Genomic DNA, 4917 nt, shown 5'->3' with positions numbered 1-4917 from the left:
GCCGCGCGGAGGTGGGGAACGCGGCATTGCAACCTGCGCTGGTAATCCGTGGGCGGGTCTCTGAGGGTCTGGGGCTGCGGCCTGGCCACAGCCTCCTAGAGAGTGGGCGCGCCCGCCCTTCCCGGTTTGCCCGTCGATTCCGGCTCTTCTTGAGCCGGCTTCTGAATGGGGGTCTTCTTCCGGAGGGTCTCGGGCGCAGACGCGCTGGTCGCCGCCTTCTCAGGCCCCGAGGTCTTGGTTGCGGGAGACGCACGGGCTGGTGAGGCAGGCGGCACCGAGCGCTTGGTCTTCTGCAGCGGCGCCGGCTTCTCCCGGGGGCCTTGGGCGCCGGGATCCCCCTGGGCGTGGCCCAGACTGCGTGTCTTGCCGTGCATCTCGGCGGCCAGCATGGAGGCAGCATCCAGCGCGCTGCGCCGTCGCCCGTAGGCTCCAAGAGGCCAGGGCCTCGGCTGCGTGCTTGGACCCGGGTCGGCGAAGGTGCAGCGAGCGCCGGCACCTCCTCGGCCAGCCCCTGGGATCGAGAGCTTGGGTAGCGGGTCCGGGGGCTGCTGGGCTCGTCTGGCCGCGCGATGTGTCGCTGGCGTCCTTTTCCTCTTCCTGGGGCTGGGCGCGGTCTCCAGGCCTGAGGCCGGCGGCGAAGGTTCACGGGTCGCGGCGGCGGCGCCGTGTTTGCCGTGAATCCAGGACACCTTGGGCTTGGTGGCGGGGTCGGGAGGTGGCGGCTTTCTGCGCTCGAGAGACAGCGACAGGCCCCCAGCCTCGCCCCCGGCCTGGTCCGGCCGGGCCTCACGCCAGACGATGCACGGAAATAGAGCCCCAATGGGTCCCTTCAGGCTGGACGCCAACCGCTCACTATCGGAGGTCATGCGGGGGGTGTCGCCTCCTTGGCAGCCACCGGCGTAGTCAAGGACACGGGGGATGGAGCCGGCGCCTCGACAGGGACGGGGGATACCTCTGGGTCCCGGATTTCGGCTCTCAGTTGCTGCCTCTGACAAGGGAAGAGCAGGATGGTCACAGTCTCCAGGAATAGCTTCAGCCTGTCCGACCTTCAGGCGCAAAACTTCACCCTCCCTCCTCCACCTCCAGCCCTAGCGCGGTGTTGCCCTGGTGGCACATTCAGAGCTCCAACCAGAGATCAGGTCAGCGCCCCAGGGTGTGTGGCTGACTGCTGGGGAGTGACAGGCACGTTCCCGAGGCAGAAGCCCAACCAACCAACCTTTTCCTGGTCTTGCACACCTTCCCCACCACAGCCCTAGCCTCGAAAGCCACCATGATCAAATCTGAGATGGAACATTCCCAAGGGGAGTCCATAATCCTTCCTTAAGAAGTAAGACTTCTGAGGCTCAGAGGTTAGTTGCCTGCCCAAGAGTATCCAGGGGAATGGTCAAAAGAGGAGAGAGGCCAGAGTCCCAGCCAGTCAGGCTCCTTTCTGCTCTCTGTGGACCCAAGGCTGCAGGTGAAGGATAAAGGTGTCCTGTACCCTGTGAATCCTCCTAGATCATCTCCCACTACCCAGGCCCAGAAGCTTCTCTGCCTGGTTTGCCTCAGATGTAACCCTGAGCTGTGGCGAGTGACAGGAGAACCCACTCATCTCCCTGCACCCTACTCTGGCATGAAACAGCACGGAATCCAGCTCTGCAGCCTCAGCTATGTGGCCAACCCACAAATACAGCCTGGATTGTGCCCTTTCTCCCTGTGCTGCCTGTCCTCCCCTGCACCTGCCCAGAGCACAGAGGTCTTTCATTTTTCTTCCTTTTTTTGCGGGTAGGGGGCGGTTGTAGAGATCATATTCAAGACTTTAAAACACAGTCTCATTAATTTTTAAAGAAGGGAAACACTGCAAATAATGCCCTCAGATCACTGTGGCACAAAGCTGTAAGCAACAATCTTGAGAGAGCCAAAAATCCCAAAATATTTGTAAATTAAGGAATATGGTACATTTTTTGGTGGCATTCATAGGGTACACCTTGCAGTTTGGCATGCGCCTCTTTTTCATCCACTTCAGAGAATGAAGTGGAAATCTCAATGTTTTCTTCACAGCGTATCCCTCCTCCTAGCCCTCTGGTATAAAACTAGAAGCCAACAATGGTAAGATGGCCAGGAAATTCCAAAATATTTCAAATTAAGCACTTCAGTGACTTCTTGGGGGTCATTCCTTGGGTACACTCTGGTCACAGATGTATCCTTACAAACTCAATTTCTCTCATAAGGCCCCCAATGTTCCTTCCCATCAGAGACATACATCCAGGTCTATGCATGAAAGTCAGCTACTTTGTTTCCTCAGTTAGTAAGAAATTTCAGGGTATTTACCAATGTCCTCCACACTTGGTGGAATCTGCAATTGTGTAAAAGAAAACAGTGTAAAAAGTACATTATGGTGTGTAATGCAATGATATCTAATATCTTATTGATGATTTTTTAAAAAGACATTGGTTGTACTGAAAGTAACAGCTCCCCAAAATCAGGACAATTGTGGAAAAGACAAACTTTTTCACAGCATTTCTATCTAAAGGTGATTTATATGAACAATTACACCATGCCTCATTCATGGACAAAAATCGAAACTAAAGGAAATGCCTGTACATTATAGATGAAAATGGATTCTGCCACTTAATAATGTCCCAGTGTGTCAGGCATGAATTAGTAAGAGAGGGCCACTCATTAGAGAATTACATAAGCCAAAATAATTTCAAATAAACACTTCAGTGACTTATTGGATATCATTCATACGGTATGCTCTGGTCACAGATGTGTCCCTACAAAAGGATTTTCTCTCATAAGACTGCAAATTTTCCTTCTGAATAGAAACCTAGATCAGCTTCTACACAAGAGAGCCAGCTGCTTCTTTTTCTCAGCTTGTAAGAAATTTCAGGGTACATACCTGTTTTCTCTGACCTGGGTGGCATCGGTAATTATGTAAAAGTAGACAGTGTAAAGATTAGATTATGTCGTGCAAAGCACAGATATCTAATATTTTATTGATCAATTAAAAGACCCTTGGCTGCATCAAAATTAAAAGACCCTAAAATTAAAAAGAGATTGAAATTGTAAAAAAGATAAACATTTTCTGCAGAATTTTCCTTTACCAGAGATGTAAATGAAAATTTTACAATTCATAATTCATGGATAAAAATAGATGCTAAAGCAAATGCCTGCACATAAAAAATTATGATGAGTGCTATCATTTAAAAATGTCTAACTGTATCAAATATGTGTCAGTAAGAAAGGGCCGCTCAGTACCACGGCACTAAGATATTTATATGTGTCATACATAATTTACGTTGTTGAATATTTATATCCAACTTTGATTGAAAAGGAACAAATTCAGACAAAATATATTTCTCCTCATGAAAATGAAAAGTGGTCTTACCTGGGCAGAAAGCCCTTGCGATTTGCAGGTGTTTTCCTCCACATCCTTCATGCAGGCTAGGAGAATAGCGAAAAAATATCAGTACCCAGATAACTGGTGATTTTGAATCAATTAGGGGGTTTTGACTGAGATAGTAGCCAGTCAGTAATTTGATGTCTCATCTAAGTAGCCAGTCAGTAATTTCATGGCTCATCATGGTGAAAGGTTTGGAATGAGTGTTGATGGTCCTTTATCCAGAAAAACCAGAAAGTTGTCAAAAATAACAGAATTCAGGCTACTAACCTAGTCCTGCATTGAGTTTGTATTTTCATTCTTACCATTTTAATCTGGCCGGATGTGAGCACTTGGGGCATTATGGAGATAATATTATAAAATACATCACAATTCATCACTATTCTTACATTCTATGGCTGGCTGCTTTGAAAACTACGTCAGAATGGATAGAGGTTAGCCACATTGACCTATGTGATATCTCGCAATACTTGGGTTTTGTGAATGGACCAGAAACATCTGGGCATATATGTGCTTTTCATCAAGGTGACCATGCCATTCTGTGAGAAAATGAATCTATCACACTTCACGATAACAAAATCATGGAACCGAATCATCAGCATATCTTTGGTAGACTGAATAAAGAACATGGGACAGGGCTCAGTGTTTCGTCCTGTAATCCCAGCACTTTGGAAGTCCAAGAGAGTTGGATTGCCTGTGCTTGCAGGTTTGAGATCAGCCCAGGCAAGTGGTGAGAGCTCAACTCCAAAATACATTAGAAATTAGCTGAGCATGGTAGCGTGTGCCTGTAGCACTGGCTACTTGGAAGGTTGAGGCAGAAGTGTCACCAGAGCCAAGGCAGTTGATGCTGAGATGGCACTGAGTGTGCCAGTGCACTCCAGATTGGGGACCGAACAGGACCACAACTCAATTAAAAAAAAGTGGTATATATTCTTGATGGAATACTAGACCCTCAATGTAAAAGAAGATCAAAATTATGTCATTTTCAACAATATCTATGCAGCTGGAGAACCTCATTTTAGATGAATTGTTACAGAAAAAAAACTAAATACTGTATGTTCTCACTCACAAGTGTGTCCTAAACACTGGGCACAAGAATGGAGATAAAAGAGACTGGAAACTGATTTAAGCAGAGAGGGAGAAAGAGACATATGTACACAAAACTACCCACTGGATACCATGATCATTTCTGTGATTGGGTGGGCTGTCAGAGGGAAAACACGTGCTTCCTGCCAGAAAACTGTGTAAGTAATCCTCACATGTAGGCCATGATTCTAAAGTTATAACATACCATGAAAAAAAACTTAACACGGAGGATTCACAAAGACATCATATTCAAGAACTTAAAGCCCAATCTCTTTAAAATTTAAAGAAGGAAAATGCTGCAACTTATGCCCTTAGATCACTGTGGCAAAAGCTTAAGCAACAATCTTAAGAGAGCCATAAATACCAAAATATTTGTAAATTAAGCAATAGGTACCTGTTTGGGTGGCATTCCTAGAGTACACCTTTTTGTTTAGCCTGAGCTTCGTCAT

General features: G+C 47.1%; 1 pseudogene; it reads right to left on the bottom strand.

The window, feature by feature from the left end:
- Window positions 1–95: 95 nt before the first annotated feature.
- On the bottom strand, window positions 96–3426 carry LOC103253059 (annotated as a pseudogene).
- Between the last annotated feature and the right edge of the window lie 1491 nt (window positions 3427–4917).

The sequence above is a fragment of the Carlito syrichta genome, unplaced genomic scaffold (genome assembly GCF_000164805.1).
Source record: "Carlito syrichta isolate Samal-C Ts95f unplaced genomic scaffold, Tarsius_syrichta-2.0.1 Scaffold197041, whole genome shotgun sequence".
Taxonomy (NCBI): domain Eukaryota; kingdom Metazoa; phylum Chordata; class Mammalia; order Primates; family Tarsiidae; genus Carlito; species Carlito syrichta.
The sequence above is the reverse complement of the archived record's forward strand: the minus strand, read 5'-3'. Positions and strand labels throughout refer to the sequence as shown.